Genomic DNA, 16,493 nt, shown 5'->3' with positions numbered 1-16,493 from the left:
GTCAGAGCAAAGGATAATAGATTGATTAGCATTTTCATCACTATGTGATAAAAGACAGCTAAGTGGCTCAGTGGGTAGAGTGTCAGACCTTCAGTTTGGAGGACTGAGATTCAAATCTGGCCTCAGACACTTCCTAGCTGTGTGACCCTGAACAAACAAAACAAAAAACAGTGTTGGGAGATATAGAGGAAGCATCCCAGGATATTGGGTGAATCCCCTGTTGCAGATTTATAGGAGATCAAGAACAAGGATGGAAAGAAAAATAGGAGCTAGACAATTAGAAAGACATCTGGAAAGCTATTTAGAAAATAATACCAAGAAAATGAAGACGAATAGAGGACATACTATCACCTTATGCACAGGAAAAGTGAATGAGAATGATTAGAACAAAAACATCTAACAAGTTATGACATTTTATGAATTAGTTAAATTGGGTTTGTTAAAGTTGGATATTTTTATAATAAATAAGTAAAAGGAACATCCAAATAAAACAAATGGGTTGGACTTCATGATGTCTGTGATTTCTCCTAAACCTTATTAAGAAAATGGTTGTTGAGAAAACCAGGGAGTTTTGAAATTCTCAAGTTATTATACAGGACTTGTGCAAGGTCTCCCTCTGCTGATCATGTTGGATATACTTTCCTGTTAGATAAAATTTCAAGTCCCAAACCAATGAAGGTTCAGGGACCACAAAGTTTCACAACATAAAATAGACTCATTTTTCAGTGCCAAAGTGGTATCTCAACACATGACAAAGTAGCCATTGAAAGGGAAAACCTCTCAGTCTTTGGGTTCCTTGGGTTGGAAGCAAGTTCTTCTCTAGGATATCAAAGACAAATTCTGGGCCATTGTGGAGTAAAAATGCCACCATCTACACAAGGTCTTTTCTATCCCATCACTTCTGAAAGGGGAAATTTGGGTGAATGTGAAGAGCCAGAAACAAGTGTGCTGGAGGTAGAAAACAGAATGTAAGAGAGAGCTTGGAATTCTGAGCCAGGAGTTCTGGGTGCCTGGGACTGGCAGTTGGGGGAGAGTGAGTGAGGTTGGTGTGGAGGAAGACACATTTCCTGCCCTTAGCTCTTTCCAAATTGAGTAGATATCAACCCAAATTTCCTCCATAGGTTCTAGTTATCTAATCGACATTTGTTGACAGCCAAGAAGACTCTACCACAGAAAATGGCTTGGACTTCGAAGTCACCTCAAGTAGGCTCAGCCTACAGACTGAGGTGGCTAAGTCATTTCTACCATCATCCTTTTGAGTAATCAACGAGCTCTGACCTTGATTCAACAACTGTTTGATGGGCTTAGCTTAGTTTAGTTAGGCAGGATGCTGGGAACTAGATAGAGAAAGGGAGACAGAGTAGGTCTAACTGTGTTGGATATAGACCTGTGAGGGTCAGAAGGTACTGGGACAGGTAGTTTGGGAAAAGATTGGGGATCTTCCTAGCCCTTCATCCTTTCCTTATTTCCAGAATATCAACTTTAACAAATGTATTTTGTTGATGAGAAAGTCAGATAGCCTTTGTTGGTGAATTCTAGGCAGGAGGGCACCCATCTTACCCTCAGACCAGGAGGAGCAGCTAAACAGCAACAAGACACAAACAACCTTACTGCTGGTCAAACTTACCATTTTAACACCTCTTATCACTCTTTCAACTTAAAATGACTTTGTTTTTCCTTTCTTCTATCCCAAGCCTCAGTGAAGGGAGGAAAAGTTCATTTGTGCCATACTTTGAAGGTAAGTATTCCTGTATAAAAGTTAGTTTGACTATTAAGGAGTTAAACCAAACTGGTTTACTACAGGACCCCTAAAGATGAGGGAATACAATTAGTGGGGGCTCAATCCAAATGTGGAGACTAGACACCCTTAAATCCTCTTTTGCTACCAGAGAACCCCAGGGGGAGACTGAAATATAAACTCACTGGCCTTCAGGCAGTGGTGGCCATAGTTGGTTGGTTGATTGTTGTCCTTTATACTGGAAAAAAGCCAAAATGACATCATTATGACAGTCAATGCACAGTGTGTCCAGTGTGTCCAGCTGTGGCTGGTCAGACAATATTATAAATTTTTAAGTGGTATCTCTTACTAAAAGGTAAGTGTACCTTGGGGGAGGGGCATTTTCTTTTCTTTTAATCTTTGTATCTCTAGCATGTGGCATAGTACTCTGAACATAGGGAGGGAGGAAAAAAGGGAGGGGAGGACAGAGGAAGGAACGGAGGGAGGGAAGAAGGAAGGAGGAATGAAGAAAGGGAGGGAGGGAGGGAGAGAGGAAGAGGAAAGAAGAAAGGAAGAGAAAGGAAGAAAGGAAAGAAAGAAGGAAGGAAGGGAGAGAGGAAGAAAGGAAAGAAGAAAGAAAGGAGGAAGGAAGGAAAGAAAGAGGAAGAAGAAGAGAAAAGACAGGGCAGAGAGGGAGGGAGAGAATAAAGGAGGGAAAAAGGATTGAGGCAAGAAAAATTTAAATAGTATCTACCATACACTAGGCAGCATGCTAAGCACTTTTTACAAATATGATCACATGTTCCTCATAATCCTGAGAGGCAAGTGCTATTATTCTCCCCATTTTATAATTAAAACCTATAAAAGAAGAAATGGGTTAAATGGCTTGCCCAGAGTCACATAGCTAGGAAGTGTCTGAGGTAGGATTTGTTACCTACTTGACATAATGTAATGATATTTTAAAAAATAAATCCAACTTAGTGATTAATAATACAGAATTTTAAAGTTGGAAGGCATCTCAGTAACCAACCCATACCCAAAAGCAATTTCAACTATAATATAACGACTATGACTGAAAATGTATCTTGTTCTTCAAAGATTCCATTACCTGGTAAGCTTCATCATCAGTCCTCTAGAACCATTGTTGATCATTGCATTGATCAGAGTTCTTCAGTCTTTCAAAGTTGTTTGTCTTCACAACATTGTTGTTATTGTATAAATTGTTTCCTGTATCAGCTTAAACTGTTCCCTTCATTTTTTTATACTACAATAGTATTTCATCACACCCATATTCTATAATTTGTTCAGCTTTTCCACAACTAAAAAGCACCCCCTTAATTTCCAGGTCGTTCTTGCCATAAAACGAATTATATATCTAGCAATGGCATCACCTGGTCAAAGGATATGCATAGGTTGTAACTTTTAGGACATAGCTCCAAAATGCTTTGCAGAATGGTTTGACCAGGTCCACCAATAATATACTAATGTATCTCTTTTATCATAGTGCTGTAAGAGAAGATTTTTTTATTTTGAAAAGAGAAGCCGACCTGAAAAGCTGGAGGAGTCTGCTGGAGTGGGGGATGGGCAGGAAGGAGGCAGAACTTTGGAAAGGAGAGGAGCTGATCAGTTGGAGAGGGACTTCTCTCTGGGAACCCCACGAGGGAAGTTGGACTTGGGTGGATCTCCAACCCAGTACCCTCTCTTTCTGTGAATCCTAACCCAAACACCCCAAGAGGATAATCAAGTGATTATTCAGCTGGAAGCTGTTCACAAGAAAAGGATTTCCTCCAAATCCTTCAAAGTCCTGAACTTCATGATAGTTGTCAGAGCAGACTAGAAGTCAGGGCTTCCTCACATCTGACCACAAGGGGGTCAGGTCGACCAATCCTGTTCTGCCAGACTTTTGGGGGAAAGAGTGTCAGTCAGATAGGGACCCCTATGCTCCCTCTTTCCTTTATTTCATTCCCAAACTCCTCTGCCCTACCCTTTGTCTTGTTCCCTCAAAATAAGCCAGTTTAGTAAGAGCAAGTGAGTGACTTCATCATCTCTAGAGGGAAACTTGGAGTTGGGGAGAGGAAGGTGGCATACCTCTCCCCAGGGAGGAAGAGGCTAACTATATCAAGCCCTTTAGCCAAGATCTCTGAGGAAACAGAAGTAAAGGTCTAAAGGCAGCCATAGTGGGGTTTGTCAGGGAGAGTTGAGGGGGAAGACAATGCATCTTCCCTTTCTCCTTTGACTTCACAACATCTCTCCTCACTCTGATACCGCCTTAATAAGAGAAGATTCCATTTCCCTTCACTTATATCACAGTACCCCCCCCCAATATTTGTCATCTTCTTCATCTGTCAACCCTGCCAATCTGATGGGTGTGAGGAAATATGTCAGGATCGCTTTACTTTGAATTTCTAAAATTATTAATGATTTGGAACATCTTTTCAATATGACTCTTGCTTGCTTGTATTTTTGCTTCTGAGTATTACCTGTTTATGTTCTCCTATTACTTATATATTGGAGAATGACTTATTTTACACAAAGATTTTCCCTAGTTGTTTTCTTTCTAGTTTTAGCTGCATGGTTTTTGTTTATGTAAAAATGTTTATTTTATATATTAAAAATTGCCCATTTTTACTTCTATGATCCTCTCTATCCCTCATGTGATCATGAACTTTTCCTTTAGTCATAGTTGTAAAAGTTATGCTCATACTTGCTCCTCTACGTTGTTTATGATGTGGCCTCTAACACCTACATTTGTATCCATTTGGAGTTTATCTCTGTATGTGGTATGAAAAGTCTATCTCTAACTTCTGACAAACTATTTTTCAGTTTTACCAGAAACTACATTTGTATCCATTTGGAGTTTATCTCTGTATGTGGTATGAAAGGTTTATCTCTAACTTCTGACAAACTACTTTTTAGTTTTACCAGAAGTCTTTGGTCTAATAGTGAGACCTTATCCCATTAGCCAGTTTTTTAGTTTATCAAACACTAAGCTAACATAAGCTTTGTTAGTCTTTGCCACAGATTGATCTATTTTTTAAATCAATATCCGACCACTTTTATGATGACTGCTTTATAGTATAGTGTGAGATTTGGTGCTGATAGGCCTCTTTCCTTTCTACTAGCAGTCATTCATGCCCTTGATATTCCTGACCTTTTTTGTTCCTCTAGATCAGAGGTGTCAAATTCACATTGAAATAAGGTGACTAAACCATTATGTACATAAGGACCACAACATTGGCTTAGAAAACCACTGATTAAATATTTGATCCTATTTTTATTAAATTGGGAGTCTCTCTGGCACTTCTGCTTCATTGTCTTCTGTGGTTATAATGGACAAGTCTCTATTGGACAGAGAGTTTAACAATATAGGATGGTCAATTTTGGTCAATGTTGTTGGAATGTTTCTCTCTGTGATGCTGGCATCCTGTGGTGTTGTCAATTGTGTTGTGCTGACTGTGTTTGGTGTAGCAGTCCACACCTATCTATGGACAAGGGAAATAGTTGATATGTAAAGATTGTATTAGAAGAGAGCATGCTCAGTCTTGCCCGTGGCTAGTAAAGCCTGTTGACCCTTGATCCCAGCTTCCCCCAGGTTAGGCAGGAAATCAGGTTTCTTTGTGTTCACCTGGCTGAGACAAACCACACCTATACCTTGTCGTAATTTACAAGTCACCAATGATAATACACTTGCACTCATCCTATGTATTGTGCACATTTGCATCTCAAAGGAAATAAATAGGAGCACCACAGAAGGCCAGCCCTCTTTGCCTCATCACCTCTCACCTATGTCAGTCTTTCCTGGAGTTTGGCCTCCGGCCAAGCTCCATCTTTAACTTCCTCCCTCTCTATCTCTCTCTCTTCCTGAAAGACCTCTCCTCCTCAATCTCTTATCCTCAAGGGGTTCGTGCTTAGAGTACCAGCTCTAAGGAACCGGTGATTTCTTTCTTGATCTCCTCTCCTCAAGTCAGACTGATCCGTGCCTGCAGCCCAGGCTGCAAGGGATCATGGCTTTTCCTATCAGCTAATCTCTATACTCCTATATCCACACATTGTTTACTTAGGACGATTTAGTGGTATCACGTCCTCCTGATAACTGAGTGGTCGGGGGCTTTTACTGTGGAGCTCCATTGTCAAATATTACTTGTGTGTCTGCTTGTTTCTTGTCCATCTCCTCAACTGTAGTCCTTCCCCAAGGGCAGCTTTCTTTCTATCTTTCCTATTTGTGGGAAGGCTGCCGGTCGGCCTTCCTGCTTTATTTGGCATTACTGCTTCATTGTCTTGTGTGGCTATAGATGAAGAGTGTCTACTGGACAGAGAGTTTGACCCTGTAGAGAGCACAATGTCTTTGGGCTTTTGTCAGTGTTGTTGGGTTGCTCCTCTCTGTGATTTTGTCATTCTGTGATGTATCTCCTCTGTTCCAATTTTTGGAAGGAGTTTGACAAAAGTGAGGAGAACAGTTTGATAAAAATACTAAGTTTAATTTAGAAGAAGTTCAGATAGGAAATAGAAAGGAGGAAAGAGATTAATACTCTAATCCCTTATGATATCTAAATTCCTAATCCTACCTAAATTTCTAAAAACCCTACTTTGTCTTTGCAGACAGTCTTCTGCCTGGGAAATACCAAGCCTAACTTCCTACGCTGTCTACCTAATAATGTATTCACTAATTAACTACTTATGTTAATAAACAGCGACCACGTACAACCTCCTTCAGTCCATTTTCTCTATCCCAGCTGTCAGTAGTCAAACTGCCAATCACAGTGTCAGACAGAACAAGACAGACCTACTGCACTCTAGGAATCCAGATGCAAAAGACCCACTTCCAATTGATTCTTTTCTTATATATCTACTTCATCTCCCTGGTAACAGAATCTTCAGCTCTAGCTAACTCTTAGAAAATCCTTCTGTTCTTGCCTCTTAAAGAGAGAGAGAGGAAGAAATTAAGAAAATCCTTTAACATGACTCCATCTGGCATTATTGCTTTGTTGTCTTGTGTGGTTGTAGCTGACAAGTCTCTACTGAACAGAGAGTTCAACACTGTAGGGTAGACAATGTTGTTGGTCACTGTTGTCGGGTTGTTCCTCTCTGTGATGCTGGCATCTTGTGGTGTTGTCTCCTCCGTTGTGCTCACTCCATCTGGCACTACTGCTTCATTGACATGTGTGGTTGTAGCTGACAAGCCTCTACTAGAAAGAAAATTATGTATAAATGACATGTGAACCCCTCAATCAAAAATTGCACACCTGCCAAAAAACCACACTGCTTTAAGAAGGATCAAGTGGGCTTCTAAGTTCTTCATTTGTTGTACTTTGGGATCTGATGCTTCAGTCTGCTTTTAGCTCCAGGTTAAAGCTGGAATTTCCATTCTAGCTGCTCCCTCTTTTTCATGAGAGGAGGACTGGGCTCTGCTCTTTTACCTTAAAGTCCAGGAAACTTTTCCCATGTCTTTTACAAGGTAAGAGAACCCTCAGACATCAGATCATGATACTAAAGGCCAAAACCTAGGAGGATATTTCCAAATAAAGGGGAATGGCTCCGTTTTTCCAGCTCTGGCTTTGAAGGGCATTTCCTATCTAGAAAGTTTCCTGACTGAAGTGCCAATCATTTTGAAACAGAATTGTCTTCGTAACTAGTTATTTGTCGGTTTTCTTACTCCTATTTACTGGTCACCAAGAGACAGTCTTTCTCAGAGGTCTCTGCCATAGAATTAGAATTCCGTGCTACTTGCTGCTTAATTTCTGATTCCTCAACCGCACCTTATTACTGTCATTTAGAGGATACCCTTCCAGAAGATTGTGGGCTCCCAGTTTTTCCATCCCCCAAACTTGAGCAAATGAGTTAGAAGAGGAAAAGTCACTGGAATAAGAGGAAGACCAAGAGATGAAACCATGTTCTTCCCGTGCCTACACCTGACTGGCTTCATTCTTGGCTTTGCTATATATACACGTGTGTGTGTGTGTGTGTGTGTGTGTGTGTGTGTGTGTGTGTGTGGCTATGAAAGGGCTGTCTTACCTTTACGGATCATCCTCAGTCTGTATTTTATGGCCTAACAGAGAACTCATCTCTACATCGGTCAGTCGTTCCACCTGTTCTTCACCACTGCTGTCCACTAGTATATAACAAGCAAAAGATGAAATGACTGAGGAAACAATGATCTGATTTCCTGGGCATGTTGATTTATTAAGCAATTCGTGCCAATTGCCAACAAATCAGGACCAGGCTCCTTCCTCAGTTTAGGGATGGACCCCACATTCAGGAGGAGACAGACTTTTATACAGTAAAACAAATAATCAAAAAAGACCAATGAATTAAAAGAAAACAATACAACATTAGGTAATTTGATTCCTGATTGGAGGAAAGACTAGGGACTGTCCAAGGTGGGAGGGGGAGAGCAAATGGGTGCAATTCCTTGAATTCAGGAAAAGAGGTGCCCAGTTCCTCCTCAAATATCTATAAGTAATGAAAGGAACATGGAAACAATAACTGATGAGTGTGGGGTCAGGTTTTCAGACAAGATATTGTGAACTTGAAAATTACTCCACCTATACTTGGACATACCTTAGGGGAAGATAAAAGTTGTAAACTCCTGATTGAACAATGAAAGTCCCTAACTCATACCTTATAGTAAAGCTAGAACCTTAAGATAGGTCTATTTTTAGATCTAATACAAAAAGGTGTTAAGTACCTGTAAAGGTTAAATTAATCACAAAAAGGTCAAGTAACTAACAAAAGGCAAGCTTAACAAAGAGGTGTGAAGTACTCAGAACATTTAATCTAACCAGAGAAGGTGAAAACCAAAGGTGAAAACTAAGAATGGGTAGTCCTGAAAAAAATCGTCTACTGTGATTGGTAGATTTGAAAATTTAGGGGAGGTGACATAAGAGAATCTCTTTAAAAGGAGGCAAAGGAACAGTTTAGGGACAATTGAATTCAGTTTGGAGAGTAATTACAGTTCTGAGAATGGAAGAACCCAGCTTGGAGACACTCTTGTAGTGAGTGATAAAGGCTGACTCGCTCTCCCTTAGGCTTAGGCCTAGGCCATTTTGGCCTAGGCCTTTTCTACTGCTTGGCTCAGCCTGAGCCAGAGCAGTTTAAATTAATTCTCTCTCTCTCTCTCTCTCTCTCTCTCTCTCTCTCTCTCTCTCTCTCTCTCTCTCTCTCTCTCTCTCTTTGTCTGTCTCTCTCCTTCCCTTAATTCCTTCTTTATTAATTAAAATCTCCATAAATTCCAGCTGACTTGGGTATTTTTCATATTTGGGAATTTCCCATGGGGACCATTTATTTTAGATTTTAAGTCAAAACACTAAAAATTATCCTTACAGTTTGGGCATTTACAATACAGAATTTGCTTGAGATGTATAATTATGAGAAAACTACATTAACCCTATTAGGATCTGACTGTATTTCTGGTCAACATAACCCAGGTCTTTGGTTAAGTTTCTTGACAAATAAGGCATAGGGGGCCATGCAGGACTAGGTTCAGACTATACAATAAGGATTTCTCCCAAGTTCCATAACTGAATAAGTTTTCTCACAGGATAGAATTTAGAGTAGGACCATCGTTGAGTAGTCAATGTGCTTCATTCAATTCCCACAATTAACCCCTCACTGTTCTAATCCCCTCAACTCCTCCAATTGGTAATGTTTCCTCCTGTGAGAATGCCTAAAGATGAGAAAAGTGGCTCTCCAAGGAAAATTGGTGTATCCTTTCCACGAAATTAGTCTACTGACTAGAATCTCCAGGGTTCAGGGTTCATTTCCTCCTCCCACCTTTCCAAAATATAAAATCAATGTAATTCATCCCCAAACCCCATTGTCCCAGTAGAGCTTTAATCATCCTTGTCCTCAAGTTACCTTGATTTTTGTAATAGCAGCCTTTCTTAATATAGTAAAAAACTGCCCCCACAATGATCACCAACATTATCAGGACTATGACAACCAGGGGAACCTCCCAAATCCATGGATCCTTGTTAGAATCTGTAGTCTCAGGGCCTAAAACTAAAAATCAGGATGAATTAGATTTATTCTGTCACTGAGCAAAGGGAAGAAGCACAAGAGAGGGAAGTATATGAAAGAAGCAAGGAGGGTTGTGGGGTGGGAAGGTGGAGAGAAAAGGAAAGGAGGACTAGCAGAAATTCCACTTGTAGAATTTTTTGACATTTGGGGAAATAGGAACCAGAAAAATGGGATTGGGAGAGTATTAAAAAAAACCAGGAAATAAAGAGGGAGAAAGGGGCCTAGATGTTTGGAAGAGAGAGCAAAGATACAGAGATGATCAGATTAACTATGAACAAATGATAATAATAGTATCTGAAGTGTCTCTTCTCTTCTTATGTTCTCCCCTAACCAGAATTTGTCAGACTTTTAAAATTCTCCCTCAATTTCTCCCCAGAAAGCTTTTCTTCTCCCCAAGTATGCACCAGTCTTCTTCCTCTAGTACACTCCTTCCTTCCTATATCTCTTCTCTCCCTCATCAAGGTGGGGGCACCCAGAAGGCAGGATTCAGCCCCCAAGGAAGGCTCTTCAGTACAGGGAAATTGCCACAGGGAGGGCTAAAGAGGGTCTGAGGGAATGACAAGCTCACTGACCTTCACATGTTTCCCCAGGAAAGGGAAGGAGGTCTGGCATTCAGTCAGTCCTATTCATTCCTGTGGGCTGCCTCCAGAGTGTGCTGCTTTGGTACAATCCTTACAGCCTCACTTTCCTATCCTGTACGTTCCCTTCAGGTGGGAGAACACCTCTGTCCTTCCTTAACTTTCTATAGGGCAAAGCTGGAGGTGAGCCAAGTGTCAGAAAGGCCTGAAGATGGGAGAGTGGAAGGAAGCTTTTAAAAGTGTACAAGTGGGTGGTAGCAGGTTGAGGTTTGAGTGGGGGCAAGTGACTCATTTACCAGAGATGGTTAAATTGAACTTTTCAGTCTGGAACACTCCTGAGACTGATGTGATTTCAGCCACATAAAGCCCACAGTCTTCCAGGGTCAGATTCAGGATCTCCAGAGACTTCCCATCAGGGGTTGACAGCCTCCTCTCATATTCCTTCTGGGGAATGATCCAGCTTGGACTGCTCTCCCCTGGCCTGCTGGTGAGTAGGTGCAGATTCTCCTCAAGTGAATGATGATACCAACTAATCCTTGAGGTGTCATTTCCTATTTCTGAGTTTGGATGTATCAGAACAGAACCTCCCAGGATCCCGATCAGAAAGGACACCTCCATTGATGCCATGCAGTTACCTAGGATAGGATGGAATGAGACTTATCAGGGAATAAGAAAAGTGGCCCTTTACTCACCTGGGACAGACAAGGGAATCAAAAATGCAGAAAGGTCCTGACAGACATCCACTTGCAAAGACCACAGGCATCTCAGACCCCCTGGGTAAAAGAAAGGTCCTGCCCTTCCCTCCAACACTGACTCTTCTCCAGAGGGAACCACCATGATCTCAGTCTCCCAGGCCTGGAATCCTGGATTTAACTTGACATTTCCTCTCATGCTTTCCATAGTCAATTGGACTCCAAATCTCATCTCTTCTAGCTCTATAGCACCTCCCATAACTAATCATTGTTTTCTTTAACCCTTCCCTTCTGTCTTAGAATCTATACTGAGTATTGGTTACAAGGTAGAAGAGTGGCAGGGTCAAGGCAATGGGGGGTCAAGTGACCTGTCAAAGGTCACACAGCTAGGAAGGGTCCCAATTCAGATCTGAACCCAGGACCTCCTGTCTCTAGGCCTGGCTCTCAATCCACTGAACCACCCAGTGTGTCCCTTCTTCCCATAGATCATCTGTTCTTTCCGTTCTCATCACCATCAGCCTAGATCAAGGTCTCAGCACCTCTTGCCTGGATTATTTTAATAGCCTCCAAATCCATCTCCTTTTTTCTCTTCTCTCTTCCTTCTCCAGTCCAGCCTCCACAGAATTGCCAAAGTAATCATCCCAAAGCACAGCCCTGACCCTTCCTCCCCAGTTCAGAAGTCTCCAGGATCTGCTCCCTCCTAACTTTCTCATGTTCTTTCCCTTCATGCTTCCTTCATTCCAGACAAACTTGACCATTAGCATTAGACCCCCCCCCCATCTGCATTTCCTCTTTCCATGCCTTCACTCAGGTCAAACCCCCTATCCAGAGAGCTCCCCTTCCCTGCCTGCATCTGCCTGAATCCTTACTGTCTTTCAAGTCTCAGCTCATGGGGGGCATCATGGGGTGTCAGAACTGGCATCAGAGTCTCAGCTGGGCTCCAGGAGATCAGGTCACCCTTTGAGTGGGGCAGCAGCAGGTCAAAGGGACTTCCTGAGCTGGGACCAGTTTCTACTTCCACATCTGAACTTCTTACCCTGTGACTGTGGACATCACTCTCCGTTCCTCAGCCTCACTTTTGTTATTGGTGAAATGAGGCAAGTGGGCTAGTTGCCTTGTAAGGCTCCTTCTAGCTCCAGATCTATGATCCTGAGACCCAAGTAGGAGCCTGGAACAGGGAAGAAGAGGGTTTTCTGGCGCTGTTGGTGGTTAAGAGTCACACAGCTGAACTGATCCAACCATTCTGGAGGGCAATTTGGAACTATGCCCAAAGGGTGCTAAAAGAATATCTACCCTTTGACCCAGCCATAGCACTGCTGGGTCTGTACCCCAAAGAGATAATGGACAAAAAGACTTGTACAAAAATATTCATAGCTGCGCTCTTTGTGGTGGCCCAAAACTGGAAAATGAGGGGATGCCCATCAATTGGGGAATGGCTGAACAAACTGTGGTATATGTTGGTGATGGAGTACTATTGTGCTAAAAGGAATAATAAAGTGGAGAAGTTCCATGGAGACTGGAACAACCTCCAGGAAGTGATGCAGAGCGAGAGGAGCAGAACCAGGAGAACATTGTACACAGAGACAAACACACTGTGGTATAATCGAATGTAATGGACTTCTCCATTGGTGGTGGTGTAATGTCCCTGAACAACTTGCAGGGACCCAGGAGAAAAAAACACCATTCATAAGCAAAGGATAAACTATGGGAGTGGAAACACCGAGAAAAAGCAACTGCCTGAATACAGAGGTTGAGGGGACATGACAGAGGATAGACTCTAAATGAACACTCTAATGCAAATACTATCAACAAAGCAATGGGTTCAAATCAAGAAAACATCTAATGCCCAGTGGACTTACGCGTCGGCTATGGGGGGTGGGGGGGGGAGGAAAAGAAAATGATCTATGTCTTTAACGAATAATGCTTGGAAATGATCAAATAAAATATATTAAAAAAAAAAAAAAGAGTCACACAGCTAATAGAGCCAGCCAGGTGGTAGAGACAGGAAGACCTGAGTTTAAATCCAGCTTTAGACACTTCTTAGGAATCAGACCTGGGCAAATCACTTAACCTCTCTCTGCCTCTGTTTCCACAACTGTAAATAGGGATCAAAATAGCACCTAAAAGGGGCAGCTAGGTGTCTCAGTAGATGGAACACCAGCCCCAGAGGAGTTCCTGGGTTCAAATCTAGCCTCAGACACTATGTAGCTATACCACACTGGCAAGTCACTTAACTCCAATTGCCTATCCTTTATTGCTTTTCTCACTTAGAACTGATACTTAGTATCAAGTCTAAGACAAAAATGTAAGAATTGTTTTTTTAAAATTGACATAATATTACAAGTTAAATGGAAATGATATCATTGTAATGGAAACAATATTTACTTAAAAGGCCAGATCATGGGCTCACTCATTTACACCTAGAAGACATATTAGAGGCCATTCACTATAATCCTCTCACTTTATAAATGAGGAGCTAGAGTTCCAAAGGGAATAAGTGATTTACCTAAAGGTCCATATACTTCATAAGCATCAGAGGCAGAATTTGAACTCAGACCCTATGACTCAAGAGCAGCTGGGTGCCACAGGAGATAGAGAGCTGGGCCTTTAGTTAAGAAGATTCATCTTACTGAGTCCAAAAATAAATTTGCTACTCACTAGCTTACCACTTACTAGCTGTATGATCATGGATTGAATCCTATTTGCCTCAGTTTCCCCATCTGTAAAAAGACCTGGAGTAAGAAATGCCAAAGCACTCTGGTAACTTTACCAAGAAAACCCCAAATGAAACCAAAAAGTCAGATATTACTGGAAAAAAAATGTCAACAACAACCTATGAAACTAAGATGTTCATTTTTTTTCTTCAGTCTCTCTCATCTCAGTTACGTTTGCATTGATCTGGAAGATGGAATCTCCTCTCACTCTCTTCAGGCTGACCCCTTTACCTCCAGGGATCCTGAGACCTCTGACATTGGCAATCATGACTGAGCAGGGAAGAACATTAATGGCCCTTTTTGTTACTGAAGATAGAAAAAAAAGAAGCATAGCTAGAAAGGAGACCTGGATGGCCCTTCTCTGCCTCAAATCAAAAAATGCATGCCCAAGAGAAGGCTGGGATAAAATTGGATCTTGTTCTGGTCCTCCAAAGTACTAAACGCCATCTCCCCCACCCCAACCCCCCACAAACTGTTCAGGCCCACATCCTTCCCCCTTCTAGTTAGTACAGAAAGTTTGTTAGTAGTTAGTATAAAAGGGCAACAATAGGTAATAAGATTGCTAAGTGGCACTTGGCAGCCAGGTGCAATCCAAAGATCAAATGAGCACAATTTAGAAACTGTTGTTTGGTCTGCTGACCATAGCACACTAATATTGTCCATGGAGTTATCCTGGCAGAGATACCTGGGGTGGTTTGATATTTCCCTCTAGAGTGAATTAAATCAAACAGAGGTTAAGTGACTTGCCCAAGGTCACTCACTAGAAAGTGTTTGAGGTCAGGTTTGAACTCAGGTCTTCCTGACTCCTGTCCAGCACTCTATCTACTGAGCCACCTAGTTGCCTCCATATGATAGAAACGGTATCATATATTAAGAAAAATGAACATGCTGCCAATGTGCATTAAAATAGCAGAAGTCATCCAGGCATTGCCATCAGGGTTCTGGTGGTAGGATATGTAAATAATAGACAAATTCCAGATCATAGACAGTTCCAGACCAGCAGAGCATTAAAAAGGTGCCCATAACTTTAAGAAGATTTAGATTTGTGAATGAAACAACCCCATGTGGTACAGATAGGAGTGAGTCTGTTTCCCTCCCCAAACATAAAAATGAAACCTCACATTCCTGCCCTTTCCTCACCCCACACTCATCCATCTGCCTGGGGTCCCTGCTGCTAGGGCTTCACTCTTTTCTCTCATCCCAGACCCATCATCAATAGTTTTTTCTTTCTCACTTTAAGTTAACTCATATGAACACATGTGTGTAAATATATATGTATATATACACATATAGATATAGGTACTTACATATACATGCACAACCCAATACACCATTATCATATATAGGGTCCCACAAGTCAGTGTAATTTTGGGAACTTATATATACACACACTAACATACATACATATCCACATACATTGGATAATTTTCATTTTTTCCTTTTGTGTCCAACTCTTAATGAGCCCATCTGGGATTTTCTTGGCAAAGATACTGGAATGTTTTGCCATTAATTCTCCAGATCATTTTAAAGATGAGAAAAAAGAGGCAAACAGGGTTTAATATCTTGCCCTAATGAGTAATGAGATAATATGTAAAGTCAAACTTGAACTCAGGTTCTCCTGACTCTAGGGGTCATACTCTCTTCACTGCCCTACCTAGTTACCTATGATGGATAATACACCCAACTATCCACAGATATAGATATAATATGCCCCTAGTTATGGGTAGGAGGGCTTCTTTTTTGGCCCTAAAAGCCTGAACTAAGAGTGATAGACAGATGGGTGAAAGGCCAAAGGTAGCCTGCTTATAAGGGGAAAGAACATCCTAACCATTAGGGCTAACCAACTCAGGAATGGGTAGTCTCAGGAGGGAGGAGGGAGGAGGGAGTTCCTTCTTTCTCCTTGTAGGCCTTTAAGCAAAGGCTAGAAAAATACTGGTCCAAGAGTGTCATAGTAGGATTTCCTTTTCAGGTATGAATTAGACTTAATGCTGAATCAGCAGAAGTCATCCAAGCATTGTTTTTTTTTTTAATAGTTACTTCCATAATGTTTTGCATGATAATACATATATAATCCAGATTAAATTGCTTACCATCTCTTGGAGGGAGGGGAGAAGGCAATTTGGATCTTAGAAGTGTTTCTGAAAATGTATATTGTAACTTGCTATAACATGTAATTGGGGAAATAAACACTTTAAAGCAATAAGTAAAGTTACTTCCCTTTGTAAAATATTTGTTTCTTTCCTAAAAAGAGAGCACTGACTCAGGTAATCAGGGTCTGAGAGGAAGGAGAGAGGCCGGAAGCACTTCTGCAGCAGATCTCCTAAGCCTCAGCACCTTCCCCCTGTGGCCTGGGAAGCTGGGAGAGTAACAGTGCCCTGCAACAGGACTGGAATCCCAGCCCAGCCTTCCCACAGTCCCTTTTTCTCCGTGGGTACGCAGGCCTCCTTCATTCTGACAACCTAGCTTTATGAAACCCCCAAATTACCTCCGCCCTGTGGGAACTTGCCTACAAGGAACTAGACGCAATAATATGCCATCAAATATACTGAATATGAGTGATGGATACGTCTTAAGTTCCCCTTTTGGGTTTCTTGGTTTCTCATACTGTTCTTGGCCCCACCTACATGCCCTACAATCTCTTACACAACCCCCAGAATAACTGGTCAGTTGTTTCTCTTCGGTGATATTCCCTCAGGTATTCTGACCTCTGGCTATAGTCTTCTTTCCCTAGCCACCAAGTGAGCCAGTTGTCCTTCTTTCCCCTTATTCGCCAAAT

General features: G+C 41.7%; 1 long non-coding RNA gene across 1 annotated transcript; it reads left to right on the top strand.

Annotated features, from left to right (window-relative positions):
• Positions 1 to 1,016: 1,016 nt before the first annotated feature.
• LOC107651312 (uncharacterized) lies at positions 1,017 to 4,156 on the top strand. Its single transcript, XR_008916234.1, has 2 exons — positions 1,017 to 1,738; positions 3,222 to 4,156. It is a non-coding gene; the product is annotated as an uncharacterized LOC107651312 (long non-coding RNA).
• Positions 4,157 to 16,493: the final 12,337 nt, after the last annotated feature.

Source organism: Monodelphis domestica, chromosome 2, assembly GCF_027887165.1.
Source record: "Monodelphis domestica isolate mMonDom1 chromosome 2, mMonDom1.pri, whole genome shotgun sequence".
Taxonomy (NCBI): Eukaryota; Metazoa; Chordata; class Mammalia; order Didelphimorphia; family Didelphidae; genus Monodelphis; species Monodelphis domestica.
This window is presented reverse-complemented; position numbering and strand designations above follow the sequence as displayed.